This window comes from Gastrolobium bilobum, unplaced genomic scaffold (genome assembly GCF_033153095.1).
Source record: "Gastrolobium bilobum isolate Gb01-03AN ecotype WA unplaced genomic scaffold, APGP_CSIRO_Gbil_v1 utg6459, whole genome shotgun sequence".
Taxonomy (NCBI): Eukaryota; Viridiplantae; Streptophyta; class Magnoliopsida; order Fabales; family Fabaceae; genus Gastrolobium; species Gastrolobium bilobum.
In genome coordinates this window covers 17,089-35,723 of record NW_026895412.1, presented here as the reverse complement: position 1 = coordinate 35,723, position 18,635 = coordinate 17,089, and positions in this window count along the sequence as shown.

Below are 18,635 nucleotides of genomic sequence, written 5' to 3'. Positions count from 1 at the left end.
AATAAAAACATTTAGGGATAATAAACTCATTTAAAAATAAAATAACAATAAAGAAAATTATTCTTTATCAATCCTCAATGTAAATACATATATATTGTATCATTATATCAATAACAATAAATACATTTTCATTATAAGGCTTAAAAATTGATGCAGAATCGACACACATGTAAACTTTTTCGAATGAAAGCTTGAAAATGATTCACAATTGATGCACAGGTAAGCCTTTTCAAATGAATACCCAAAAGATTTTATATTTGGCTTTTAACAAAGAAAATCAAATATAAGGAAAACCTCAAAATCAAAGACCTTAGACATTTGATTTCTTTCAAATTATAAGTCCAAAATTTTCTAAGAAAATTCATTGTTGATTCAAATTTTCAATTCAAACAACAAACGCTTATCAATTATAAAGTCAATTTTTTTTTTCAAATATTACATCTTTATGCAGATTCAAAAGTTTAAATAATAAATTCTTATTAAATTGCGAATCCTAAATTTTCACAAGATTGTGACTTTTGTTCCAAAATCAAAGTCATCGATTTTGGAATTATAATCACCAAAGCCATTGACAGCGAATTATATAATTCTGGAAGCTATAGATAATGCTGATAATGGATATGCAATTAAGGTTATTGACAAAATTGCAGATTGAAATCAAACAAATATAGAAAGAATGAATTGATTAAAGAAATTTGATAGAACCATTAACACAGATTAAAGAACTTAAACCCAAAAAATAAAAATAAAAACGCATTTGTTTCAATTGCAAGTACCAAAATTCAATGAATCAGTTGAAGGACACTGTTAACATGATTGAAGGGATCCTCCTTCAAATATAATTGGCATTACAGAAATTTTACCAATTGATTACCTACAGTTACTTATCAATGGTAAGTGAAGGACAGGCTAAGAGGAGAGTTCGTCCTCCTTCGAATTTATTTAAATCTTTAGAAATGAGTATTATTTTTAATTTTTTTTGTCATATATGATCTAATGCTTCCCCTTTTAAAATTTACAGAAACCTTTAATTGTAAGTATTATTTCTATTTATATTTTATTTTGTATAAATAGTTGTAACTTTAAAGGAAAAATTACATTATAGTTTCGCCCCTTTAAAAAAAAAAAAATTTATGGGTCTGTCATTTTTACTTATATAAATAACATTGGCATTTACCTAGGGATAATAGCGTCGCCCCGTAAGTCTTCAATAACAATGAATGATGGTTTTGTTAAATGTTTGATTCAATACTCAGCATGCATGGCTTTATTGATGATGTTTTTTCAATCCTAAAACCATTAGGAAAATGTTGTACTGACGAAAATTCATCAAAATGCCAAAAGATATGTCAATCGAATATCCACAAATTTCTTATAATAAAGGGATTTATTATTCTTATATTATATAAGATAAAATATATGTTCTACACACAAATTCAAGATGGATCTCACGTTATTTTATTTTTCTCTCTTCCTGAAAGTGGATCTCACCTGCACAAATAAGTCTTTGTAAACCCCATAATAAATAAATGGGTGATTAATAAATGGAAAAAACATCGATCTATTCTTTTAAAGGATATAAAATTTATATCATTTTAGATCCTAACCGTTGATTTTCGTCCATCAACAGTTATAATCTATTGGGTCAAACTTAATGAGCCAAATTTATTATTAATTAATTAATAATTTTGATCTAATAAATTATAATTATTGATAGACAGAAATCAACGATTAAGATCTAAAATAATATAAGCTTATATCCTTTAAAATGACAGATGTTATTCTCTAAATAAATATATGGGTAAACCCCGTAATAAATACATGGATCTCACTTATCCGCTACTACATAAGAAAACAATTACCCTCTAATAAATACATGGTAATTAGTGATTTGGGTAAACCCCATGATCCAACTAATTATCGTATCCAAACTAATAACAAATATTTAGATGGTCACGTCACGTTTGATAGAATTCATTAAAACAAATACAAGTTGGTTCTAACTTCTAATGGGTTTGATTTTTACAATTTGACTAATTTAAGACTTAATCACTTGCTGAACTGTGTTTTGTTTTGTTTCCATTCATTCTATCATTTCATGCTCATTTTACCAAATGAACTCAACTTAGTCTAAGCTAGATATTAGACGAAGAGAGAGGGTTATTATGACTAACGTAATGAATAGTTGGCGATAGTGGAGAATGACTAGTTGGCCACTGAGGGTTTGGAACGAAAGATTGAAAGGAATCATGGACAGGGTGGGTAAATGGGAGAGTGAAGTATTTGATAAAAAGGTAAAGATGATGGTGATCGAGGTCTAGATCTATCGGCAATTGAAATATTTTTAATTTAATTGTGGCTTTTTGTTTTGCAATTTTATTATATGATTAATATATTTGGGCAGTGGCATCTGCGTAGTTAGTTAACGTGGCCCGCAATAGGATTGTGGCTTTTGGTGGAATCTATAAGCTACTAATAAGTACTTTTGTTTTGGAAGGAGCATAAGACTTTAATCTTTGACTTGTCCCGTCTTTAGAATTAATCTCAATTTAAAAAGTTAGAGTTTGTGGAGATATCTGGGAGAGCGTACTCGTCTTAAAAGAGATAATTAAAGTTAATATTAAAAAAAAAAGTTATCATGTATGCTTCTAAAAAAAATTAATATTTTATACTAAGGTGGAAATAAATATAAAATATTAAATATAGAGAGAGAAAAAAAATTAGAAAGTTAAATATAATCGTTGGATCAACATAATCGATCTAACGGTGAAACAAATTGACAGTGACATTGGTAGTAACATTAATTGGTAGTAACAATATCTTATCTCTTAAAAAAATATTAAACTAATAAATATATACTTAACATCTCAAAAACATAAAAAAAAAACTTTAAATATCTTCTTGATTTTGTAATTAAGGAAACTATTAAGAGATTTAGAACTATTGATAAGTTATCAAATAAAAAATAGAAGTATTTAATATCTTAAAAAAATTAAAAAAATATTTGATACTTTATTCTATATGAACCTATGCTAATTTAACCAAGAGTGATCAATGTTATTTTTTATTTTTCAACATATGTCCCAAAAAAATATGTTAACAAATCTCAAAATAAATAATGAACATAAAGGAGTTTATCAAGTACCTACTCCTTTTTAAGGTGTTTGTTATGGACTGGTTACACATTTCATAGGGTTGACACATTAAACCAATCCATAACTTATCTTGAGATCTTGCTCAAACAACCTACATACAAGCTCTGTGTGATGTTTAATGTAAGGCTCTACGATAATTGAGAGTGTAAATAAATCAGACACCTCAAGGCATACCTAAACTAATTTAAGTAGTAAAATGAGTTTGTGTGAAAAAAAAAAAAAAAAAAGCTTACTTAGAAGCTAGGCCTCAAAGCCTATTGAGTCTTGACCTATGATGCTTTAGGATGATATTTTAGTATTACATGATATTGTTTTTGCTATTTAAAGTGATCTATGATGTTTTAGGTTGAATACTCAAATTTCAAGAGATAAATTTGTATTTCCTTAACTTCTTATAAAGAAGTGTTTTGAACAGAGTAATTGGTAGTCATAAGAGTTGTTCCTGTTTATTCTTGTGGTGTAATTTCTTAAGCAACTCATGTATGATTTATTACAATTGAAATTATTGTAAGCCTGATAGGCCAATCAGGTAATAATCTTTCTCTCATAAGGCTAATAGGTTAGACCATGTTTAAAATTTTTTACATAGGCCCAACTTATTTAAGCTATAGCCTATCCTATTTACACCCTTATTGTCAATGTATGAACCTGTGCAAAAAGGAAGGCTTAACCAACATGCTACTGATAACACATATTTTGTTACACTTATTTATTACTCTTGGTTAGTATTTTTAGGATTTATTTGAGTTAAATAAAGGTCTTTTGGGTCAAATTAGAATTCTAGATTTTAATTGGGTTTAATTGATTTTTGTCAGAATTTTCAAGATTTACACTACTTTCGTATTTTGGGCATATCTCACTCTACAGATGTTCGATCGACTCCATTCTTGTTGCATTTTTCAGCTAACAGAAAGGGATACAATCTCTATTTCAGGTACTGAAGCCCAATTAGGACGAGAAGATGGTCGAAACCTGAGACCAAGATGACATGTTTTTGTTGGAATTTTATTTTAACGTTTGGACTTGTAAATTAGATTAGAACCCAATGAGTTTAGGGCCCAAGGCCATGTTTAATGTTTTATTTAATTTTATTAAGTTTTTATTTTATATGTGGGCCGAAGTGGTGGAACCCTAACCCGTTCTGAATGTGGGTTATTTAAGGGAAACTTTAGGAAACCCTTCGGCAGTCAGATTTTGGATTAAACGATTGTTTGAAGTTTTTCTTTGAAATTCAAGATTCTGCACTCTTTTCTTTTCATCTTTTTTTTCTCTTTTTATTTTATTTTATTTTGAATGATGTTTAACCTTGCGATGCTAGGCTAAACACCTTTAATCAATCTAAGGATTAAAGGTTCGTTAGTTTATTTTAGAGGATTTGTTTTAATCTTTTAAATCAATTTCGCTTTTTCCAATTCAGATTGAATATCATGCGATTGTAGGTATTCAAACTGAATAGTGCTATTGCATTCTATAAAGGCAAATTGATCATTAGATCTAATGGTCAGATTAATTAACCCAATGAACATAAGTTGAACAGGTTTAAACTACTGCGATTGCATACTTTAAATACTGTATTCAACCAAACGCTAGGCGATAGTCTAGAGAGGATTTTCAATTGAATTTGAGGATTCCGAATTCAGTTGGGGTTATTCACAAATTGATAATTTTATTTTTATCCAATGACGAAATAAATTAATGAATCCTAATTCCTTAGGTTGATTGCTTTTAAATTCTGGTTTTTAAATTCCAATTTCAATTCTGTTTTTATTTAAATTTTAAATGAATAAAATCCCCCTTCCCTTTTATATTCTATTTTACATAGTGTTTCTGATTTCAAGCAAGTTCTTTGGGAGACGATCCGAGTTGCCCTATCACTACAAACCTAAATCTTGGTAATTTGTGTGGGTTCGACAGCGCACGTCGGCTACTTGAAGTGGACTAACATGCCCACAATACTCTCCTCAACCTTCCTACAAATATGGGGCTCTTGTACTATTGTCAGTGTATAAACATTCCTCTAACGCATACTCCACCTCACTCATATATTGACTTAAGTGTCAAAAAATTTGTAAGTGCACACCACCCTTGATCCACTGTAGCTATGACTAGAACCTACTACCTTCATGCCCGTCGGCAACTGAGACAAACAATCCTAAACAATTTGTTGTCTAAGCAAATCTTCTATTACTGCACCATAGGAAAGTTGAGCCCATATAGTAACTCTTACGAACCTCCTATAGTTGGAAGAATACTGAAACTCAACTTGATGTTGCACTTGACTTACACTTAGTCATTGTGTTTTGTGCCCATGTTTGAGTCAAACTGAAACCTCTAACCCATTACACTAGGTTAGAACTCTAGTGGTGTGTGTGGAAAAAGACAAACTCTTACTCCCACCCTACTAGCACCACGAGCACATAGGTGATGGCTGATAAAGATAACATTGTGCTATATCACTCTTGAAGTGTCACATCGCTCTGGGGAGGCTCCACAAGCCTTCCTAGAAGAGCTTGTTGGAGGAAAAGAAGCTCATTGGAAACTCCCATGACTCAAGAGAAACCCTCCAGGAAAGGAAGGGATACTTACGTTTTATGCTACGTGAGACCCCGCTTGAAGCTTCCTGCACACAAAAAAAAAAAAATACTAGATGATGTTGAAAACTTACCTCTGGAAACCTAGAGAATCATTCAGGGAGCCCGCATTGGTAGGAAGAACAAAGTCATGGTAATGATAAAGCATATAATATGATTATTTTGTTTTATGTTTTTTTTAGGATGTCTGCTAGGTCTAACAAATCTGGAATGTATTCCTACCATTACACCTATATAATTTTCTCTAATTTTCTTTTTTCACCCGAATCACCTATTGATTTGAGTGTCACAGTTTTTACGGATATACTACCACCTCATATAAGCCATCTTTAATAACTTTCAATCATTAGCCAAAGGGACTAATTGGTAGCACCTTCCTTGTTTTAGTATTTTCAAGAACATGATGTTTACAAAATTGATAAAATATGATTTTAAGAATAAATAAATAAAATTATATTTAATATAGATGAAAGGTGATGATTAATTCATTAACATTCTTAAATGAAAGGATTTATTAAAATAATAGTTGAAGTTAAAAAATTTATTACAAATAATTTTAAAGTGTCTAATAACACTTTTCAAAAGGCTCAAAGTAATAGGAGATTTAGTACACTTTTTTCTTAAATATAATGGATAATTACACTGACATCTCCCAACCAAATGTCTAATCACACTCACTTACTCACATTTGTTTGAAAAAGAATATCTACATCCTTTATTTTATTACATATAGTTTATTATATCCTAGCATCATTATTTAATTTATGAAACCTTCAGAATAACAAAAGAAATAATAAGAAATGAGGCAAATATATTTTTTAAATGAAAAATATGTTTCCATTCCCCTTAAATAAAATGTATTTCTCTTTAAGATACAAAAAAATTTATTTCTCTTTAACTTGAAGTACAATTTTGGCTGTTTAGCAAATGTGATCTTTTCATGATGGTTATTTATTTACTTGTGTTGATCCTAACCTTATTTTCATTTGTATGGTGGTTAATATCGTGACCCCCTTGAGAAGCAACTTTCTGTCATCTTGAATAAGATGAAACAAAATCTTGATCACATTCTTGCTATGGATTCTCATCTCACAAACATGATCATTCACCTTCCTTTGCAGACATCAATTTCTAGAGTGCTATTTCCCAAAAATTCTTTGTTTTATGGAGAAATTTCAACCTCATTAAAGTCACTTGATGGTTTGGCCCCCCATAAAGCCATCCTCTATTGCAACAATATTAAAGTTGAGTGGATCGTCCCTTTTTGCAGATGCGACCTACTCCATCAACGCAACATCTTTTTTTACAGGGCCAGGGGTTAGTGTCAAGGATACCTTCATTTCTATTAGAACTGGTTCTTCTTTTTGGCAACCAAGGTGTCAACATTTGTTGTGACTTTCATTTTCAAAATTCCTTCAACTACCCCCATCTTAGATGCTCTGGCTCCAAATCTGTCATATGACATTACAAGCAATAAAGGATTCTTACCTTCTTAATTCCTTGCTTTGTTCATCCTTGTAATTTCTACCATAAAAGCTTTTGCAATATAAATTTCAAGTGATTTGAGAATCGACCAAGAACACGGCTGTGTCTATTTGGTTTTTAAGCCCCTCATTCGAAACTTGAGGACAAGATTCATTTCTAAGTGGATGGGAGTTGTTACCATTGTCATATTAACACCTCAAAAAGTTTAACATCAATAACTAAATGCAATTAGCTAGTAGAAGTGATTAGTTAAAAGCTATAATAATGATGTGGTACATGCAAATGTAGAATAGGAATATAGAAGCGCATTTTGATACATAATTAGATTTATATGATATTTGCATTAATCACTCTTTATGTTTTGAATAAGAAATATGCTAAGTGTTGATATTTGATGTTGATTTGAGTGTTAAAGCTATTCATTGTCTTTGGATTTTTTATTGCAAATCAAAGTCATAGAAGAGCTATAACAATCAGGCTTTAGTGAAACGGTGCATTTAAGACAGGATAAGCAACTAATGTTTGAAATTCAAATTCAAACAAGGAGGTAAGGCAGCTACAACAGTGGATCGGGATTCAGGATAAGGAAGTTGATCAAGATTAGGATAAGCATGTATCTTCTCCAAATCCTAAAATTTAGCTAACAAAAAGATAAGAGTGAGCTTAAGGATAAATCCTAATCCTCTTAGGAAGCTAATTTTGAGGGAATTCAAAGTTGAAGAGTTACTTAGCACTAGGGCTGACAAACGGGCTCGGCTCGATGGCCGAGTTTTATAACCCACCCACCCTCTTAATCCATTTTTTACTACAAAACGTGTTTGGCCCGGTGGGTTAAGTTTTTCATCTTACTTTCAAAAGCAGGGAGGGGTGGATTGGCTCATTTTTTGGTGTATTGATGGTGAGGCGGGCCGCCCGCTTTTCCATTTCTATAGTTGGCACCCAAGTCATTGTTTTCTATGTAAAGAGAAGCCTACACACGTTCAACTTAAGCCAGTCAAAGCTTGAAGCAGCCGAGGAGAACTTAGAGGATTTTGAGGGCTTCATTGAGAGAGATCCAACGGGTCAAAAGGTGAAGCTAGAGTCTAGTAGAGAGATTAATGGATTCGGTTGATCCCTGCACTACTCCAGTGGCTAAGAGACGGTAGATAGTGGTTGCGCAAGGAGTTGCTGAAAGAGCAAAGCTACAATATTTCCCTTGTTTATCTTATTTTAGTTCTATAGAGTTTTTATCTTTCTTTGTTGTTTCTTTCTTTTCAAGTATGAGCTAAATTGTTTAGGATTGGGTGAAAGAGTACTTGTATTGTGATGTAAACCATGATTGCCTAAACTTTGTTATGTTCTTTTCCATTAAGTTGTTTAATAAAGTATTTCATTCCTAATATTGAGTGACTCACTGAGAGGGTCTGCAAGTGTTATAAGGTTTGAGCTACAGAGATATAGGTGAACTCAGAACCTTATTAAACATTATGGATTAACTAACTAAGTAAGTGTGGATAGAAAGATCATTCACACCACAAAACCATATGGAACTTGAACTTAATAAATTCAATAATTAGTTTAGCCATATAGATATGGTAATTAGTTGTTGGATACACATGTAAGGTTGGTGAGAACCTCTACATACAATTGTGTTCTGGTTACTGATGAATGATAACTATAGTATATTTATAATATTCTAGTGAAGATGCAATATTGGAAAAATTGATCCTAATCCATCTTTTGATACTTGAAACTTAATCTTTATATCGTGTTTTCGTACTTAATCAGTAGTCTTAGTTCAGACTAATCATTAGTTATTGTTTACTTAATTTAGATATTAGCTTAATCCTTATTCATTATTTCACTTGCATTTCTTCACATAGAGCCGTAGCTTTATATAATCTCTGTGGGAACGATACTTGGAATCACACACCCTATATTACTTGTTGACATATGCACTTGCATATTTGTGTGATTATTGTTATTTGATTGCAAAATTGTATAACAATTACCATTGTTATAAAACAGGAGAGAAAATATAGAGAAAGAAATGAAGACAAATGAAATATGAATTTTGAAAATCTAGTTTTTTATGAACTAGCTATATTCTTTGTTTTCTTCTTTATTTTTCCTAAGAATATCTCTTTATATAAGAATAAAGGAATAAGAGGTTACACATGTACCTAAACCTAATGTGCAGGTTGTAACCATAATGTTGGTTATACCATTATTTAGGAATACAAAAGGTTGTAACCATAAAGGCATCTAATGCTACTTAATAACACCTAATAATGGTTTATCCACCATGAAAAACATGTGTTTCACAACACTTCCCTTGGATGACTAAATACTATAAATATGTTTCATTAAAATCTTGCTAAAAAACTCAATTATGGGATAAAAACTTAGCGAAGGAAAAATAATACAACATTCATAATTAATTTACTTCACCTAATATCAATAAATATTAGTCAGATGATATAAACAAATTTTGTATACAAAGCTACTCAAAAGTTTTAGTAGGCAAAAGCAATGATTTCGTGAATATATCTGCAAGACATTTATTTGAGTGAATTTGATGCACATCTATCTTACTATTCTTTTGAAGATCACATGTAGAAAAGAAATTTGGTGAAATATGCTTAGTTATATTTCCTTTGACATATCCTTCCCTTATTTCAGCAATACATGAAATATTATCTTCGAATAGTAATGTTTGTTTCCCTTTGGTTATTTTAAGACCACATGTTTCTTGTATATATTGAATCACATATCTTATCCATATATATTCTCAAACAACTTCATATAATACAATCGATTCTGCATGGTTTGTAGATATTGCTATCGAAGAATGTTTTGTTGATTGCCAAAAAATTATGGTACAACAATAAGTGAATATATACCCTATTTGTGACCATGTTTTTTGTGGGTTTGATAAATACCCAACATCTACATACCCAGTTAACTAAGGCTTTGAATTCTTTTAATAAAATAATATCATATTATGTGTTCTGCGAAGATAATGAAATACAAATTTTTATTCTATTCCTATGCCTTCATGTTGGAGTAGGGCTATATCTTGCTAGCATATTTACAAAAAATATCACGTCATGTATTATTAGCAAGATACATTCAAGCCCTTATTGCATTTAGATATGGTACTTCACGACAAAAGACTTTTTCATAATTTTTCGACGACAAAATGAATATTTCTCAATGTTAAGAGATCAAACAGCCATTATTGAACTCGATTGTTGAGTTTAGTCCATGTTCAAACGTTTTAACATATTCGATTTAACATGTTCTCTGTATAATTTGATTGGTGAACGAAAAAAAGTTTCACAACTTCTTGACCTTCAAGCTGAAGCAATTTAGTTACTTCAAGATCATTTATTTTAAATTCATTATTTAAATATTTTCTATTTTTTTAGCTCTTCAAGAGTCCCAACTATATTTAAAAATCAACATATAGTGCAATAATGTTAAATCCTGATAATGATCTTTTAATAAAAACAGACAAACTTATGGAATCATTTCTAATTTCTTTCATAATATATACACTAAGACGATTGTATCATATTCGTCAAGGTTATTTTACTCCATATAGGAGCCTTTTTAATTTTATGGAATACACCTCGTTAATTATATGCTTCCAAAATTTCTAGTCCTCCAGGGACTTTCATGTATATATCTTTGTCAAATGGTTCATATAATTAAGTAATAGTAATACCCATAAGTTGACTTTGGAGTCCTTCAAGATTTTCATATGTATATGTCATTACCTAGTGATCCATTAAGGATATTGCATCTATATTCATTACATATATGTCAAGCCTTTTAGAAATTGTAACACCCCGTATATATCCGGTAGTGTTATCATTACATCGTATTAAGCGGTGCTTAATTAAAAATGCAGAATATTCTTTTTCTTTTCAATTATGATATCATTATCAATTACCATCTTGATTACTTAATCAATTTCATAAAATAACGCCTGTATGTAAATTGCAATAAGACATCTACTGAAATACCTCAATATATAAATAAAGTGTGTATCTAAATCACGACATTACATCTCGTAATCCGGACAATATCCTGATACATTATTACAACTCCCAAAAGACTCAAGACGAAACAATACTATGTGTCATGGACAATCCTCATGCTCACCAAATAAACAGCGTAAACAACCAGTCTTAACATAACACTCCATAAACATTAACTGAATCTATAAGCATAAAAGCAACATGCAAATCCAGCATCCAACATGTCAGCATAAATAACAGCATATCTAACTCAGCTCCGGCCTCCTGCCGCCTGAGGTCTCAACATTACCTGATCTTGAAATAAGCATTCCCCAAACGTGGGGTGAGATCTCTAAACAAGAAATCTCAGTAAGACAAGGGGTCCTCAAGGATCTTCCACCCCAAGCTCACTTACATGTGCAATATAAGTTCTAAAAGCATTTATATCATTATAAGTTCCAAAACTATGTAGTGCAACAGATATCTAAGGCATGTGTGTTTATCACTATCTACTGACCAGAGAAATGTAGGAATACGTCTATACCTACATGTAGTACAAGGAACACCGCTTGCACCTCACCCACAGCCTCACCGTATTGTATGTTCTACATACTCAGGCTTACCGTATAGGTGGAACACCTCCATGCATATCAACAAGGCACTAACATATAACAGCTCAACAACATTTCCAAAACATCAAAAGCATGTAACACAGCATGCATATTGTAACACCCCGTATATATCCGGCAATGTTATCATAATATCGTATTAAGCTGCGCTTAATTAAAAATGCGGAATTACTTTTTCTTTTCAATTATGATGCCATTAACTTTACTAACTTGCTTAATAATCAATTGATAAAACATCGCCTGTATGTAATTGCAATAAAAAAGCTAACTGAAATACCTCTTAACATAGATAATATAAGTGTGGCTCTAGTCACGGAACTACAACAACGTAGACCGGACCATCTAACAGTTTAAACAACTCCAATCTAAAAGTACTAACAGAAAGTGTCATGGACAATCCCCATGCTCACTCAAATAAGGCAACATGCCCAACATCAGTCTCAACAACAACATATCATAAATAGCGGAAAACATAAACAGCATCCCAATCCAGTCATGCTAACATAAAGCAGTAAAACATAATCAGCTAAGCTCATGCCTCCTGCCGCCTGAGGCATCAGTACCCATACTACATGATCCTGAAATAAGCATTCCCCAAACGTGGGGTAAGATCTCTAATCTAGAAATCTCAGTAAGTCAGTGAGTCCTCAAGGATCTTCCACCCCAAGCTCACTTACATGTGCAATATAAGTTCAAAAGCATTTTATCATTTATCATTTCTAAAACAATGCAATGCAGCAGATAATCATGCCATGTGTGTCAATACTAATCTACTGGCCAGAGACAGTGCAGGTATACGTCTATCACCTACACACCGTGCAAGTACTACTTGCATTCACCCCGGTACACCATCTTGTATGGCGCTACATACTGAGGCTTCCCGTCAAGATGAAACAACACATGCATATTAAAAGCCATTACATGTAAAGTTCAATCAACATATCAAATATCCAAAAGCATGTACACAACATGCATAAACCATACCCCCATGGGACATGGTGGAACCATAACATGGCTAAACCGAGGACACGAAAGCTTACCTTGCAAGCTAACTCCAAAAGCCAAGAGTCCACAGCTCAAAGTCCAAACACAGCAGATTCACAATCTGTTATGGACCAAATATAAATCAATAACATGTACCACATGCATACAAATTAAAGACAACGCATTTCCTTATGTTTTACGTCTTAAGGCTCCATACCAAGCCATAAGTCCTTAATCACTTGATTCTGACTTAGTTCATTAATTACAGAAGTTCCACTTCATCAATCTAGGGTCCACAAACCCCCAATAGCCTACTGTACACACAGCACAGCCACTGTTCTACGGAATCCCAGAATATCCGGATATTCCTCGGGACCATATCCGGATATGCAATATCTGAATATCTCACTGGACATATCCGGATAGGCAATATCCGGATATCCAGAATCCCATATCCGGATATCTGATATCCGGATACTCAAAACCCATATCCGGATATTTCTCGGGCACATATCCGGATATTTCACGACAGAATGCAGAAAATGCATTTCGTGAAGATATCCTTCCAAGGTTCCAGTTTTAACACTTAATTACATTAAAGCATGCATCTTTATACTAATTAAGGTCCACACCCCAGTTGGTTACTTGATTAACCCTTTAAACATGCAAAGATCACACCTTTAATCCATAAAAACACAAGCTCAAGGTAGGTACAACTCACCAAAGCTCAAAACAGAGGCAAGGGTTGCTCTTGGAGCTCACAACCAGCTCCCAAACTCTGACTTGGAGGAGTGCACGAAAATGCACAACAAGGTGGTTCCTTTCTTCCCAAAGATGACCACTTGGAGCTTCAACAACCAAGAACAAAACCTCTACACTCCAACCTACTAACTCAGCCCCCTCACTAGCTCAATACAGCCACCAACACTCAGAAAAAGACCAACAAAGCAGTCCCAAAGCTAGCTCTCACCCTCACCAAGTGTTTAGAAAGAAGGAACAAGCATCAAAGGTGATAACTTGGCCAAGAAATGAAGGGAAGAGCAATGGAGCACTATTCTAGTCAGCCTCCATCAACAACTCACGCTGGAATTCTGTTTTCTAGGGCATTGTGCCCTTACAAAGGGTATTTATAGACCAAACGCACTTAAACACACAGTATTAACTTTAATTGCTACGCTTAGAATTTTAATCCCAAACTTTGGATTATGAAACTACATAATTTTCTAAGATTTATTATATTTTTCTTATAATTTTATGAGCACCTTTCCGGTACGCGCTTTTCCAAGCCAGTACCAGTTTCTAGCACCAGTTCTCATTATCTGGACTTGAAACTCATTTTACAAGTCCTACATATTATTCTAGTAATTATCATATACTTATTATAATTTTTAGGGATACTTTTTCGGTACGCATTTATACCGACTAGCAGAACCGGTATCTGCACTTTTCTTCCGAAAAACGACTTTCAGCATTATTACTCACTTACCATAATTATTAAAGCCTCATAATAATTATTAGGGTCAATTATGGAATTATTTCCTAATTTTGCATAATTTATTAATTAAATTCCTTAATTAACGGTGCAGGTTCTTACACATATACCATACCCCCATGGGACATGGTGGAACCACAACATGGCTAAACCGAGGACACGAAAAATTACCTTGCAAACTCACTATCCAATGCCAAGAGTCCTCACAGCTCAAGTCCAACACACAGCAGATCACAATCTGATTTAGGACCAGCAAATGTATCAACATACATAACTCAAAAGCATTTACATAAAGACTACGTTCTCCTTAACGATTTACGTCTTAAGGCTTCCAACAAAGCCACAACCCCTTAATCACATGATTATGACTTAGTTCATTAATTACAGAAGTTCAACTTCATCAATCTAGGGTCCACAAACCCCCAATAGCCTACTGTACACACAACACAACTACTGTTCTTCGAAATCTCAGAATATCCAGATATTCCTCGGGTACATATCCGGATATGCAATATTCGGATATCTCACTGTCCATATCCAGATATGCAATATCCGGATATACAGATTCCCATATCCGGATATTCACATCCCCATATCCGGATATCCAATATCCGGATATTTCACGGGAAGATATCCGGATATTTCATGACAGAATGCAGTTTCTGCATTTCGTGAAGATATCCTTCAAATGTTCCATTTTTAATCCAATGTAACGTCCAGGCATGTATCTTTAATCAATTTTAGGTTCAACTATCAGTTGTTTACATGTTAAACTCATTTTCATGCAAAGACACCTCTTTTAATCAACAAAACACATGACCAAAGGTTAGGCAACTCACCCCAAGATTTAAAGCAGAGGATGAAGTGCTCTTGGAGCTCACCAAGGGCTCCTCACAATTCTGACTAAGAAGGTGCACAAAAATGCACAACAAGATGGCTCATTTCTCCACAAAAATTGACACTTGGAGTTCACAAATGGCAAGACCAAGGCTTCCACTACTCAACCTCCAAACTCAGCCCTCAAGACTGACTCAAACAGTGGCTAAGACTCAGAAAAAGCACCCTCCCATCCTCACAAGGATAACTCTCAAGTGTATACAAGCTCAAGGATGAAGAATCAAGAAAAAAATGAGGAAGAAAAGGCGACAAGGCTCTCCAAGAGGAAGAAGACAGAAATGGAACAATAACAAGAGAGCCTCATCCGCCCAAAGTCACGTAGGAAAATAGGAGGTCTAGGGTTTTGTGCCCACATAAGAGTATTTATAACCAAAACTCACTTAAGCACACAGTATTAACTTTAATTGCTACGCTTAGCATTTTAATCCCAAACTTTGGAATCTGAAACTACACATTTTTCCAAGAATTATCTTATTTTTATAATATTTTTCTGAGCACCTTTCCGGCACGCGTTTTTCATAGCCAGTATCAGTTTCTGGCACCAGTTCTCATTATTTGGACTTGAAACTCGTTTTACAAGTCCTACAGGTTATTCTAGTAATTATCATGTACTTACATTAATTTTCCGGGATACTTTTTCGGTACGCATTTATACCGACTAGCAGAACCGATATCTGCACTTTTCTTCCGAAAAGCGACTTTCAGCATTCTTAATCACTTACCATACTTATTAAAGCCTCTTAATAATTATTAGGGTCAATTATGGAATCATTTCCTATTTTCACATAATTAATTAATTAAATACCTTAATTAATGGTGCAGGTTCTTACATAAATCATCAAACTAATCAAATATATAAAAATAGTTGTATCAATAACAAGAGAATATTTCTTTAATAATATATAATTAGTAAGGCATACCTTTTATTTTGAGATTGTCATTTAACTTATCCCTTTTTTTTATTTGACATCTTTAGGTGTCTGGACTACTATTCGAAATATACTTTATGCTTGGCTAATGAATATAATACAACTTGTATTGCTTATTTCCATTATGGTCAATTAGCTCGGTGTTCACATTCTTATAAAGTTTGAGTTCAAGATTCTTATCATTGATATTTTAGAAGCTATTATATATACAAAAAACATTATCAACAACAACTTCATATCTTTATATTTCCAGAGTTTAATGAGATCTGGAATATGAAGTATTTAATTCATATTATCGTTGACCACTTTTGGGGTTGCTTTTACAAGATAGCCTTACCGATCATATGTTAAATCATAAAATAGTATGGTCTAGTAAATTTCTAATTTACAAGTACAGAGCAAACTTCTAGTAAGAAGATAATTACTTTACTAATATTTTTAATATGACATATCCGTTACAATTTTTTTTTTCATTTTAGTAGTATATAAGATATTAATATTATTCATGAGATTTATTTGTCAAAATAACTAGCTCTTTTAAAGCCTTCAAACAAATTCATATAGTCGTATATTATAATTTATCTTTAATCCTTATATATGGAATCAAATATAATATCTTGAGTCAATAAATAAATATATTGAATGCACGTGAAATGTCAAGTTTAAATTAATAGCTATTTTTCTTCATCAATAAAATATTTTGTCAATCAAATATATACAAGTGCATCATATTACTTAGACAAAGGTTAAATGATTAATTTTCATTTGCAATAATTTAACATACAATAGGAACATGTACAACGTCCTTTTCTATATATTAGAATGACAATGTGTATATAAATTGTTGTTCTATTTGAAAGTAGAATTGGCCTTGAAGGCCGAAACATGCGTGAGGGAAAAACAAAATTTTTCGCAAGCGGAACATACATGCATATCAAGATACATACTTTAAGACGTATGTCATACCTTGTTCGTGAAAACTCAAGATGATCAAGGTAGGTCTGAAGGGTTCAGACCCTCTAACGTTGATCCACACCACCCGCGTCTAGACACAGGAACTCCTTCCAGTAAGGCCGCCGATTGATCACCACAATAAGGCTTGCTATGCGCTCAGTGTGTGATGCAGGGGGCTAGGTAAAAGTGTTTAGAAGAGTGAAGTGTTTTAAGAGAAAATCTCACAAAGGGGCGCATAGATGAGTAGAGAAAGGCTTGACTTTTCACAAAAACCTAAGGAGGAACTAACTACACATTAAGCACACAAGAGGAGCCTCTTAAGTTTAAAAAACAAATCAGATTTTTCTCCCAAAAATCTGATCAAAGTGGCGCCCTATGGGGAGAGAATAAGTGGAGTTGTTGCATTTCAAAAATTGCCAACAACATCCCAGAATATTCTCATGAGACTAAGTTCAAAATCTAGTCAGAAATCTGATCATGAATCATCATATAATAAGCTATATGGTGCGCCCCATATAGCCTAAAAGGTGACCAGATACATTTGAGTTAGTTGTATTTCAAACTTAAATCAACTTACTCAAATATTCTCCCAACAGACCGTATCTTCTGGAGCTGATTTTGATGATCAAATCTAGCCAAAATCAGCGCCCCATTATCCTTGGATTATGTCCAAAAGATCTCCTCCTGATATGTTCCAACAAGATCTCATCTTATCCTTTTGTTATGAAACAACTTTTCATAGCCAATTCAAATTCGAATTTCAAATTCGAATTTCAAACATTTGAATTCAAACTTTCAAACACTTAAATTTTAAATTCAAATTCTAAATTCAAAATTCAAATTCAAATTCAAAATTCAAAATTCAAATTTCAAATTTCAAATTTCAAATTCAAAATTCGAATTTCAAAATTCGAATTTCAAAATTCAAAATTCAAAATTCAAAATTGAAAATTGAAAATTGAAAATTCAAATTCAAAATTTAAACATTTGATAATTAATTTAACTAATTAAATTAATTAGTAATGTCTTGGACTATCCAAGCCCATTACTTTGATCCATGCGCCCTCCACCCTATCTGTGGAGTTCCAAACTACTTTTTGGGCTAATAACAATTGTTAGGCCCAATACCTTTAATGCTAGAGCATTCTAGACAATTAGGTGTTAGTGTGTGACCCATTAGGTCCAACATAGCCACTGACATAAATGTGCTTGGGCCCAATAAGCCCACAACTCATCTAATGACAACACAGAGCACTAACAATGCTTTGTTGCCCCATAACTAGTTAGATTAATGACTTGATCATCCTATTACACATATTTGGTTGCCGTATATATTTCCTTTCGTCTCGGTTACCTTCCCATAAAACCTAGGGTAAGGAAGCGTATCAACCCCTGCGGTTTAGGGTAAGATTTATTCGAAATAGGGAATCTTCAATTTACAGACTCTAAAGGCAGATCATTTCATGATCTCTTTTACTATGCATAGATTCTCGAGTCCCTGTAAATGTCATCCCG